The sequence below is a fragment of the Cajanus cajan genome, chromosome 1, assembly GCF_000230855.2.
Source record: "Cajanus cajan strain Asha chromosome 1, NIPB_CcT2T_4, whole genome shotgun sequence".
NCBI lineage: Eukaryota > Viridiplantae > Streptophyta > Magnoliopsida > Fabales > Fabaceae > Cajanus > Cajanus cajan.
The window spans coordinates 30,884,611-30,898,402 of record NC_138517.1 but is presented as its reverse complement, the minus strand read 5'-3'; positions in this window follow the sequence as shown (position 1 = coordinate 30,898,402).

Genomic DNA, 13,792 nt, shown 5'->3' with positions numbered 1-13,792 from the left:
CATATTTTATTACTAATGCTTTGCTTCTTATTTTTGTAGGTGATGCTATCCTTGTGGAAGGACCACGGGATTTGAGGACAAATCCTTTCGAAGGGGGAGGGTATGATGGAAATCTAATCCCCAAGGATCCATTTGGAAGAGGTAAGACCAAGAAAGGTGAAGGTTGATCCAAGGAGGCTCACCCATGAAGACCATTAGGCCTCTAATTAGGTCTATGGTTAGGAGGCTAGAGGAGGCTTCTATAGAGGAGGTGCTTCTTAGACCTATGCTCAATATGAGTATTGAGTATGATTCCTCTTTTTAGTCTCATAATATCCAAGCCCAAGAATGCTCCACAATTAACCTGAAAATAATTGATAAGCAAAAATTAGACCAAGTGAATCAAAATTAATTAAAATTCGAATTACTGGCCCAATGAAGCTCAAACAGTGAAACTGTACAATTAATAAGCGATTAAGCCCAAATGAACAATTAAAATAAGTACAAAAAGATAAATAAATAAGGGAAAATAATGACTCATCACAAGGTCGTGGTAAGCATGTACCCAGCTGTACTATACCGAATGGTGGAATCGGACTTCCAAGTGTGTAAGTGACATCATCCGAGTAAACCCGAGTAGGGATTAAGATCCCGGTTAGCTGTGACAGAGCGAGCGCATTGGGCGTGAAAATAGTTGGGGTGGTTTCGGTAGGATGAGATGTCACTGATACTGCTCTGTTATTAGGGAGATTTCCTAGGTGAATGCATGATGACGCATTATATGATTGATATGCATTGATATCTGTCATGAGTTGCATTTATTGCATGATTGCTATTATGATGAAGTGTATGGTGTTTAACTTCATGATTGATAAGTTGATTATTGATTGAGAATGAAGTCCCTTGGGACATGATTAGATGATTGATATGCATTGATATCTGTCATGAGTTGCATTTATTGTATGATTGCTATTACGATGAAGTGTATGGTGTTTAGCTTCATGATTGATAAGTTGATGATTGATTGAGAATGAAGTCCCTTGGGACATGATTATATGATTCATATGCATAGATATCTGCCATGAGTTGCATTTTTTATGCATGAGTAGTATTAGATAGAGTGTATGGTGTGGCTCTATGAGAATGATTGGTGACTTGATAATGGTGTAGCATAGATATTTATTTGTATGCTTACATGGTTGATTTTTGAGCTCTAGCTTACCCTTATGTTTCCATGTGGATGGATTGCGATGATCATACTGTGTATGGGAGCAGGTCAGGGTTAGGTTGGAGCTGGTTGCTGTGACCGCTGCGAGACGTGGAGTTTTGTCCTTGTGTCAGAGTTACCATTTGGGTAACTATTTTGTCTATGCTTGACCGACATTAGGATAGTATTAGTTTGGGTGACTGTATATACATAGTACTATATTTGGTATATAAATATTTGATTTTTTTTTATCACTTCCTTTATATGTATATTCTGTTATCCAGCTTAATATTTTAACTTAGATGACTAGTATACTTAGCATGATTCCTCTAAGTGTAGGGACCATGATGGGTCGTTACACTTGTATGATATCAGAGCTGGTCGAGTCTTTTGGAAACTTTGTGGGGAGTGATCCTTCTAGGTTTCTGTTGTGTTATATCTCTGATATATCTATTAACTGTTGGTGAGGCAGAGTTCAGGACATGTCAGCCTCCTCAGTTCAAGGGAGATTCAGATCTTGATGTTGTAGATCACTAGTTGTGCGACATGGAGAAAATCTTTAGTGTTTTGGGATCTTCTAAGGAAAAGAAGTTGACCTATGCAGTATATATGCTAGCGGGTGAGGCTGAGTACTGGTGGAGAGGCACCAGGCAGATGTTAAAGAGCAGAGGTGTAGTGGTTGATTGGGATTGCTTCAAGAGGGTATTTTAGGAGAATTATTTCCTAGATAGCGTTAGATACGCTAAGGAGATTGAGTTAATGAGACTACAACAGGCGAGCATGTCTGTTTCGGAGTATGCTATGAGATTTGAGCATCTGGCTCGTTTCTATTCTCAAGCCATATATGAGGCTTGGAGGTGTAGAAAGTTTGTAGAGGGATTGACACATGAGCTAAAGAGGGTTGTTGTTCTTATGTCCAATGTGGAGTTCCCTGCCTTGGTTGAGAAGGCAAAGACGGTTGAGAGACTGGAGAGTGGTAATGGCGGTGGTAAGGCTGCTAGAGTTCAGGATGGGTCATCAGGATCCAGGAGGGGAGGCCAGCAAAAGGGACCCTATGATAGGCCTATTCAGTCTTAGAGAGGTGTTGTTAGTAGGGTACCTCACCCTGCTACTCCTCAAGGTGGAGCATAGTCAGTACGATGCTACAGATATGGAGGAGCCCATATAGTCAAAGATTGTTCCCATCCAGGGAATGTTTGTTGCAAGTGTGGTAAGCTAGACCACATTTCCAGAGATTGTCAAATGCCACTGACTCTATCTGGGAGTGCCTCGAGGCCAGCCAGGCTTACAGCTGCAGGGAGGGTATTTGGTTTATCAGGTGCACAAGCTTCCACTTTATTAGACTTGGTAAAGGGGAAAGGGATGGCAGCAAGTGAGGATGTTTTATTCCTATTTGACTCTGGTACTACACATTCATTTATCTATATTGATTGTGTTAGGAGATTGGGTTTATCGGTGTCTACATTGCATGTTGATTTGTCTGTGTCTACCCTGGCTTCAGTTTTTATTGTGACGTTGGAGATGTGTGTGAGATGCCCGATAGAGGTATTTAGTAGAAGGTTTCAGATGAACCTGATTGTCTTGCCCATGGTGGATATAGATATCATCTTGGGGATGGATTGGTTATCTACCCATCGCATCCTCATAGATTATGCTTAGAGAGAGTTGGTGTTTCCTCAGTTGGAGGATGAGGTATTGGTGTCAGCTAGTCAGGTTGAGCGGTTGATGAGGGATTAAGTTGAGTGCTTCATATTGTTTACTATCTTGAGTGTTGAGACAGAGAGGGCCATCACTAGGATTGAGGTTGCTAGTGAGTTCCCTGATGTATTTCCAGATGATGTGCTGAGATTGCCACCTATACATGATATTGAGTTTAGCATTGATCTGGTGCCAAGTGCAGGATCGATATCAGTAGCCCCTTATAGGATGGCTCCAACTGAGTTGGTAGAGTTGAAGAAACAGATAGACGATTTGTTGGAGAAACAGATGGTGAGACCTAGTGTTTCTCCTTTGGGTGCCCCAGTACTGTTAGTAAAGAAGAAGGATGGTGGGGCCCATTTGTGTGTTGATTATCAGAAACTGAATAAGTTGACGATAAAGAATAAGTATCTGCTTCCAAGGATTGATGATTTGATGGATCAACTTAGGGGATCATCAATGTTCTCGAAGATTGATTTGAGATCTGGATATCATCAGATCAGAGTAAGGGAGAGTGACATACCAAAGACTACTTTTAGGACTAGGTATGGTCACTATGAGTATGTTGTGATGCCATTTGGTGTCACTAATGCTCTGGTAGTGTTCATGGATTACATGAACATGATTTTCAAATCGTTCTTGGATAGATTTATGGTGGTCTTCATTGATGACATATTGGTATATTCTAGATCCTTAGAGGACCACCGTGAGCATCTGAGGTTGGTTTTAGAGGTATTGAGGGAGAGGCAACTGTATGCCAAGCTGCCCAAGTGTGAGTTTTGGTTGTTTGAAGTAAATTTTTTGGGGCATGTGATATCAGGGGAAGGGATTGTAGTGGATCCGACCAAGGTGGAGGCTATGGTTAAGTGGGAACGTCCAAGGAATGCTACGGAATTTAGGAGATTTATTAGGTTAGCAGGTTACTATCAGAGATTCATAGAGGGTTTCTCCCAAATAATAATGCTTTTGACTAAACTGACCCGAAAGGACCAACCTTTCCTTTGGACGGACGCTTGTGAGCAGAGTTTTCAGGAGTTGAAGAGACAATTGACTACTCCAATTTTGGTGTTACTTGACACTGGTGAGTCTTTTGATGTGTATTGTGATGCTTCCCACCAGGGGTTAGGTTGTGTGTTGATATAGGGAGGGAGAGTAGTGGCATATGCTTCGAGGAAACTTAAGACCCATGAAAGGAATTATCCAACTCATGATTTGGAGCTTGCAGCTGTGGTGTTTGCCTTGAAGTCGTGGAGGCACTATCTGTATGGTGTGCGATTCAGTGTATTTAGTGATCACAAGAGCTTGAATTATCTATTTGATCAGAAAGAGTTGAATATGAGGCAAAGGAGGTGGATGTAATTCTTAAAAGACTTCGACTTCTGGTTGATGTATCATCCTAGGAAGGCGAATGTGGTAGCAGAAGCATTGAGTAGGAAATCCATTCATATGTCGGCTATGATGATTAGAGAGTTGGATTTGAATGAGCAGTTTAGAGATTTGAGATTAGAGGTGGAGGCTGTTCACGATCACATTTGTTGTGGTATGATTACCATAGTGTAGACACCCAATTTTTTCCAGACCCACAAAAATAATGAAATGGACTTCTATCATGAAAAGAAAGAGTTACCAAAGCATGGAGATGGCACCATATGACAACAAGGAAGCTTGAAGCCCCAAAAATTTTGTTTTAGTAGCTCAGAATGGGCTATTTCGAAACTGGAAAGAGTCGTTCCCAAGTTGGTATGAGTCGTTCCTAAACTGGAATGGGCCGTTCCAAGCTACTAAAAGACTAAAAAACCCTAATTGAGAACGGACCAAAATGGGTCGTTCCAATGCAGTTCGTTATGAGACACGTTTAAATATGGAACGGGTCATTCTGCCATTAGAACGCGCCATTCCAGGTTCAAAATTAACTCATAACCGAATGATCTTGAACGGGCTATTCCGATCCGAAACGGCTTCAAAACTCCATATAAATTCAAAAATTTTCCCTCTCTCTCCTACTGTATTTCTTGATATTTGTGATACATTTTTGTAGTATGAAAGGTAGCCAAAAAATACCTAAGAATCTCCTTATTTGAAGATCTAACAAAGCTTGCTACAAGGTATTATTCATTAATCTCTTTCTTCATCTCCCACTTCTTTTATTTTAAATATTGTCATAATAAAAGCAACCATGTAGACATCCTATTGTTAAGTTAGACGAAGCAATTTCCAGCAAGGTTTTGAATGAGACAAATATAATACATGTTTTTATTTCTAACAAGTGTGTTAATGTTTCAGAAAAACATAAGTACAGGCAAGTTGAAGAATAGAGTATGTGCATATGCCATTTCCTACACCAGAACCAAGATAAAGGAAGGCTGACGAAAGGCCAAAACAACTATCAAACAATGCCAAATCAAGAACAAGACAAAAGTGGGTTAAGCACCGGATAAAGTCTATACAAACATCAGATGAAGCCTAACAGTCAACTAGATGAAGATAAGTCAAGACAAAGCAAAGCACGAAGATTATACAAAACAAAATCAAATGATAGGTGGAATATGAAATGTGCGCTAGATGATAATGAATCAAATATCAGACGAAGGTGTGTTTAGCACAACCTAGAGCGCAACATAAGAACTCAGACGAAGGCTGGTCAAAGATCAAAAGAAAGTCAACTAAATATCAGACAAAGGATAGCATAGACTGAAAAATATTCTAGACAAAAACAAAGTCTGTCCATCCACAATGTTGACCAGATCAAAGAAAGTTAAAAGCATTAATGACAAATGATCAGACGAAGATCAAAACTTGAGATGCACATGGACTAACAGATGCAGATGAAAACTGCCATACAAGCATTTGAAGAATCAAGTCTCAAGGGACAAATTAGGCATCGTCTACGATCATACGAAAGCTCTCAACATGATTGCGTGATTAAAGGAAAAGACAAAGAAGAAGAAAAGCAAGTCAAAAACAAAACCATGCATGTGTCAGAAAAAGTACATCACTTTTTTAGATAAAGACAACGCTCTAGAGCTACGCGACTGGAAAAGGACAAAAGGTTCCTAGGTCTCAACTAAAGTCAGACACTACTGCTAAAAAACGTAGAAGACTTCATGCAATGTCTATAAATAGGAAGCAACATTTAATGCAAGATCTAATGCATTAAATGAGAAGATTGAACTAGTCATGAACGACTACATCCTACTTCAACGAAAATTTGCAACGGGCAAATTTTACAAGACTATATATATGTCATAACTTCAAACCTAGAAAGGCTTAGCGTTGGCGAAGAGTGATATCAAGACCATGAAGCAATGAAACCAGAGACAGAGCTTATAGAGTCAAATGTACCATAGTGTATTTATCTCTGTAGACTAAGGAGTTTTAAGTGTAACTTAAGAACATGCACCTTAGTGAGTGTAACAAACTTTTGTATCCTCTCTGTGAGAGTAAACCAAACACTCAAACCAAATCATCTATCTATCATTTGTAAAGCCTGAAGAGGCTAAGGAAAGAATACTTGTATAAGCCTAGAGGGGTTTATCAAAGAATACTCACTACGAGTTTGAAGAGGCTGAAAAAAGAATACTAGCGCTAATGAGTGAAGTTAGCGGGCCAGGAAGGATTGAAAAGGATGAAAGTGTGATATGTTGGATCTTTTTCACCTCCACAACTCATAAGGAGTCTTGCTTCACAAATGTCTTATTAATATTTTATTTTGAATATAACAAGTTGTATTAATTGCCTTTTTCCAAAAGCAATTTTCACAAATAAGATTTCTAGCCATTTATTATAAAGTTTGGTTTTTTCTTTCAACTACGCCACTTTGTTGAGATGTTCTTAGTGAAGAGAAGTTTTTAAAGATACCATTCTTTTCCCAAAACATTTTGAAATAAAAAATTTCAAAATTGATTTCATGATCACTTTTGATGACTGATATGCAAAAACCTTTTTCATTTTGAACTCTTTTACAGAATATTTCAAAAAATTTGAAAGACTCATGTTTTTGGGTTGGGAAATATATCAATTTGTGTCTAGAATAGTACTCTACAATGATAAATCCATATTTTTTACCATCCAAACTCAAGGTTCTAGTGGGACCAAATAGATCCACATGTAACAATTTAAAGGTCTATAAATGGAAACAACCTTTTTGGATTTAAAAGATGCTTTAATTTTTTTTCCCTTCTAACAAGCTTCATAAAGAATATAGGTTTTCCATGAAATCTCAGGCACTCTTCTTACTAAACTCTTTTTGGTTAATTTTGAAATATGTTTCATGTTGACATGCCCAAGAATTTTGTGCCAAATCCATCTTTCATCTTCTTTAGAAACCAAATATCTCTCATTCCATATGCCCAAATTTTATAGATTAATCTCATATAGATTATTCTTTCTATAGGAAGTAAAAAATCAAAATCTCATCATCTTGCTTGACTATGCATGCATTTTTGTCAAAATATACAATATACCCTTATCACATAATTAACTTACGCTATGCAAATTATACTGTAATTCTTCAACATGTAAAATTCTATAACATTAGGCATAAAGTTTTACATATCTTACCTATACATTTGATTTTTCCTTTGTTGCTTCCTCCAAAAGAGATAGACCCTTCATGAGATGCTTTGATATCTGTTTGTCATGGACCATGGGCCAAAGACTCAATAACTAGAGCTATGGCCAGGAGCATTCAAGAAGGTTTGGGTAACTTGAAGACCAGTGGGCTTTCCAATCCCAAGGTACTATTCATATGGACCAACCTATCATGAAGAGAAGGCATGGATCTGTTGTATATAAACTTGTATTTGTGAGGCACTTTATTTCATTTTATAGATCATTGTATATTGTTTCTAAGGTAGGTTACTTGGAGACTTTGACTCCATTTAACCTAATTTTGAAGTACACTCTTTTTCTATTTTTTCAGTAGTAGAAGTGGGGTGACAATTAGCAAAACTTGAGGGTGTGATTAGTAACTGGGCCAGAATTAAGCCTAGGCAAAATTTTACATATTGGACTCATTTCGCTCCTAATTTTTTAAGGATTTGATTTAGCTAGGTCTCATAATTTTTGGATGAACCTAACAAAACCAAATCAAGAATTTTAGAAAATGGATTCATGGAGCTAAAGGTGTCCAAGGCCGCCTAGCTTGCCTAGTCTTCATCCTTGGCCGAAATTGCTTCTTTATTCCTTTAAGCCTGAGAAACTTGTGCTACAAGCTTCTCCTTATCTTGCTTCCCAAGCAAGCTAAGCGAGAATCTTTCTCCACAAGCCTCTTAACTAGCTTGGACGGTCAAGCAAATAAACCATGGTTCACTTGAACCATGGTTAAAGTTAGCTTGCTCCTTAGGCTACCTCCTACTATATATTTGTACTTTTCTCATTTTCCCTCACTTTTGATGAATGAAATATGAAATTCTTATTGAATTCTTTCTTCTAAAAGTCACCTTAGCCGTGGAGAATTTTCTCTCCTAGCTTCTTCACAAAGGTTCCCAACCTTTGTGCCTTGGCTCCATCAAGCTTCTTCACTTGCAAGAAGTGGCCGAGCCACCTTGGATGCTTCAACAAGCCTTGGAGCTTGTTAAGGTCTTCATCAATCCGCCATAACATACCTCAAGAGGAGAAAGGTCGTGAAGGTGGAGATTGAAGAAGAACATCAATCACTTCTTCAACTTCTTTCCATCATTTTTGGTACCAGAGCCTTGGTGCTCTTGAGGTTATGTGTCTCTTCTCCTTTATTGAATCCGTTTTGTTTCTTCCTCCTTTTATGTCACTTCTTGTGTTTGCTGTATGGATCTAGGTTTAATAGATATTTTGATGGATCCTATATGTCACATGAGAATTGATTGATTCACATTTTGCTTGTTCCATTACTCTTGAATCAATCCGGTTTTGTGCTTTAGGTTTCTATGAACTTGTGCGTTTTTATTTTTGGTTGAGTCTTCTCTATTCCTTATAAAATGAGTTCGTGATTGGACATTGATAATGTTTAGTATATGTTTTTGTTTTTGAATCATATGTTTTGTCTAGAGTCATGTGTAGTCCTTTATATGTCATTGTATCCTAGACTACCTTGTTAAACATTAATTTTTTATGTTGTTTTTGTGTCTACATTGGTGTGGTTTTTTCTTTTTAATCTTGTGCCTACATATATGTGCTTTTGTTTTACATATTTGAGTTCCTAAATTTGCTATTATTTCTAGCAAATTTCTTACAGTTAGGTTTTTATTATGTCACATTAAAAAAATTGTCAAGAAAGTTGTTAAACACTTTTCCTATTAGGTTTCCTTGAATTTTTGTGTGGTGGCTAAAACTTGTATCACTTTTTTATTCCTCAAAACAAAGGCAAAACAGAGGTATTAGTGTTCAAAAGCATTGGAAAAACAAAAGAAGAGAGTGCTTGAAAATTGACCTAAAAAGTTGAACAAAATTGTGAAGCACTAGAAAAACAATTTCACTAGAATACCTCTTGTTTTGTGAAATTTTTTGGCAGCAGTTTTATTCATTAAAACCAAGACATATATTCTTTGAAAAAGGCATTGAACTCCTGTACAAAAGAAAAAGAAAAAGTGAAAAGAAAAGTTACAAAAAAATTACAAACGAAAAAGTACAAGAAAAAGCCAAGGAGTAGAAAATTCTCGTGTGATTTGCTCTCGATTTTGGTTTATGTTACTTGTATTGAAATCTGTCCAGCCACATACCACCTGTTTTTTAGTATTATTTTTTTTTAATCTTAGATTTTATTTTATAATATACTCTAGTGCCATTGTTAGGTTTCCCTTTGTGTGCTAGCCTTTCTTTTGGTGCCTTAATTTTTGCTTGTCATTATTTGGAATTCTTTCTAGTCTTGTCTCATCTAATTCCACCATTTGGTGTAGCTTCTCCTAATTGTTCCTTTTCAGTTTTTAATATATATTCCAGCAACTTAAGGTGTGTTGAGTGCTTCTTGAAGGTGTGGAAGGCCAAGCTATAAACGAAGCCAAAATTGGAAGGTTTTGTGGTGGTCTAGGAAGCTAGTTTCTCCATTGGAGGAAGGCTTTGGAAGCTTAAACACATAGGAATAACCAACCTCAAGGTTATTCCTAAGAGAGGAGTGAAACACTTGGGGAGTTGCTGCAACTGAAAGGAACTTGAAGGAGCAAACAAATTTTGAGAAATTTTGTGAAAATTAAAGACTAGTTTAGAGACGGAAATTTTTGTCACCAAAAATTTCCTTGTTAAATCCGTCTCTAAATTTGTCACTAACCTAGTGGCAGAATTTTGTTTCCTAAACTTTTGTGCAGCCACTACATTTCATTTAATGTGAATTTACATTTCATTTGGTGTGAATTTACATTTCATTTGATGTAAATTTACATTTCATTTGGTATAAATTTGCATTTCATTTCTTGTAAATTTTTCATTTCATTTGTTGTACAAGGCCTTTTAGGAGTGTCTTGGAGTGCCTTTGGTGTATTTCCATCTCTCCTTAGTGTTTTCATATTAGGGTAATCACGTTTAGTACTTGTGAGGGTGGTCCTTGGAAGTCCTTGGTACTTTCCAAGCTCTCACATAGGTTTACTAGTCTTAAACGCCTAGTTTATGTTTTCTTGTCTTTAACTTTTCATGCAATTTATGTTTTAAGCAATTTATGTTTTCAGCATTTTAAGTTTTCAAGAAATTTATGTTTTCATGTAATTTATGTTTTCAAGCAATTTATGTTTTCAAATATACAACTTTGAAATATCTCCAAGTCATAAGGGGGAGGAGAACTTTATCTTTTTAAAATTTTATATGCTATACTATGTTTATTTATTTGTTATATTTTGTGTATATTTACTTAATGAGGTGTGTCGCAACCCGAAAATTTCCGATCTCGCGACTAATGGTTTAGACATCCTTTTAAAGATCTCATCAATTAAGGAATGCCCGGACACCAGACTAATCCTTAATTAATGGTTTTGAAAAATAGTTCATGGAGTCGCCACCAATGTTTTACTCAAAACATTGGAAAAAGAAAAGGTTTTTAAAAAGAATCCAATAATGGCCTTGATAACTAGAATTGGGTTCGGGGGTCGGTTACGTGTAGGGAAGGTATTAAGCACCCCTACAACGCCCTAAATCGGTACCCTATGATGAAGATAACGTAATAAGAATTAATAATTAAAATATTTAATCCCCTTTATTAATAATTATTTACATGCTTGAAATTTAAATTATACAATTAATCCTAAAATGTTTACATGATTATTTTTATTATAAATAACATTTATTAAAAATAGAAAATAAAAGAGAGAGAAGAAAATTAGCTGAAATACCTCTTGAACGAGCTCTATTAATCTTCAAAGATGGAGATTTGGGTGCTTTTTGGCAACCCTTCATACTACAATGCCTCACAAAAATCTCAAGAAATACAAAGAGAGGAGGAGAGAGAAAAAGAGAGAAATTTCGTGCTCTAGGGAGTCTGGACGAAATTTTGGAGCCCTGAGAAATGAGCCCCAGCTGTCTATTTATAGACTTCGGGAAGGGGGTCCAGAACGGCCCGTTCCAAAATCGGAACGGCCGTTCTGGATATGGCCGTTGTGGGTTAATTTGGACCCTGGAACAGCCCGTTCTAAAACCGGAACGGCCCGTTCCGGGGAACCAAAACGGCCCGTTCTGATTTCAGAACGGCCCGTTCTGGGGCCAAATTAAGCCCACATGATTTGGTCTGGAACGGCCTTGGAACGGCCCGTTCCAGATTTAGGAACGGCCCATTCCAGCCCCGTTCCAGTTAACCTTTTAACCCTTTTCGGATGAGTTTGGAACGGTCCGCTCCGGTTTTGGAACGGCCCGTTCCAATTTGGGTTTTTTGGCCCCTTTAAAAGACTTGGAACGGCCCGTTCCAAATCTAGAACGGCACGTTCTAGACCTTGGAACGGCCCGTTCCGATTTTGGAACGGTCCGTTCCGGGCCAATGAAAAACTCAACTTGTGCTTTTGGGCCCTTTAAGGTCCTGTCTTCTTGTTGGCATGCTTCGGGAGCTCCTTCCCTTCATAACAGAGGTCCATGTCCTTGTTTGTATGCCCCGGACGAAATTGGGTGTCTACAGCTGCCCCTCTTTACTTGTCCTTTGGAATAGTAATGTGTTGCTTTTCCAAAGGCAAGGAAAGACGTAGACATTTCGTCCGGGTCTTCTCTTCGTCTCTTTGGGTGATGCTCCTATGTTGTTTCCCTTGTGATAATGTGTAGCTCCTTCCATTCTGAGGTTAGGTAACCCTCTTTGATCTTGTACTAGTTTTGGGGATCTAGCAACCCTTTCGCTAAGGTCAGGTAACCCACTTTGTACTAGTTTTGGGGATCTAGTAACCCTTTCACTAAGGTCAGGTAACCCACTTTGTACTAGTTTTGGGGATCTAACAACCCTTTCACTAAGGTCAGGTAACCCACTTTGTACTAGTTTTGGGGATCTAGCAACCCTTTCGCTAAGGTCAGGTAACCCACTTTGTACTAGTTTTGGGGATCTAGCAACCCTTTCGCTAAGGTCAGGTAACCCACTTTGTACTAGTTTTGGGGATCGAGCAACCCTTTCACTAAGGTCAGGTAACCCAATTTGTACTAGTTTTGGGGATCTAGCAACCCTTTCACTAAGGTCAGGTAACCCACTTTGTACTAGTTTTGGGGATCTAGTAACCCTTTCGCTAAGGTCAGGTAACCCACTTTGTACTAGTTTTGGGGATCTAGCAACCCTTTCACTAAGGTTAGGTAACCCACTTTGTACTTGTACTTGATGTCTTCTTGTTGGTGTTGTAGGATGAAAGATTGCCCCCAGGTGGATGGGCAGGAGATGTTTAATGTGCCCCTGTGTTGGTGGGCAGAGAAGTGGATGATCGGCAAGGATTCCAATGTTGCCCCTGCCACTTGAGTATTGTTATGCCTCTCCAGGCGCAATGCTGAGTCTTTTTTATGATTGGTTATTTGATTGTTGGTGGATGGTTGTGGAATGAAAGACTGCCCCTAGGTGGATGGGCACGAAATGTTTATTATTGTTCTTGTCAAGGTGAGTATTATGATGCCTCTCCAGGCGTCTTCTCGTGGTAGATTTTTTTATATTTTATTTCTTTGTTTAGCTTCGGCTTTTTTAATATTTGAAGCTTGCCTTTTTTGCTATTTTTCTAAATGCTTCGGCTTTTTCAATATTTACGAAGCTTGCCTTTTTCTCATGTCATTGCTTTTGTTCTTTATTGTCATCATTGGTGGAGGGATCCATTCCATGATGATGTTATCTGCTGAATCCTTATTGATAAGTATTATTTTGAAAGCCACTCCTGGCTTTGGTAGGAAAACATTCCTGGTCTTGGCATTTTCATGAATCTTCCATCATTTGGTTGAGGAGTATAACTCGGTCGAAGACAAAATAAAGCTTGGTGGTTTCTTCATGCTTGTGGACTTGATTATTCTTCCTCTCCTAGTTCTATCCCGTCTTGTTGTTGATGTGTCTTTCATTTCTTGGTGGTTATATGAAACCACTTGTATGGAATGCCCTTGTTGGGGCTAGGCTTTTTGACATGATCTTGGCTCTTAAGGCACTGTCTAGCTGTTGATCTATTTACGAGTGCTTCAGCCTCTTGATTCCTCTGACAAGTAATGGATAGACACACACAAGAATGCAAGAATGCAAAAGAAAATGCAAAGCAGGAATGGATTGGATTTTTTCAAATTTTTTTTTTAATGAACTTATACTCTTTTATGCACACTTATGTCATATGCATGTTATGCAATGATGCTTCTATGCTAATGCTTATTTATGCAAGATTTATTTATTTATTTATTTTGAATAATTCCCATTGGATAAAGAAAGCTTCCTAAGTGTGTGAAATGCTTATTGGATGCATGTCATGCATGTTTTGATTTTTAGTGATTTTTAGAAGGCGACTTTCCTTTTCTCCTTCTCAC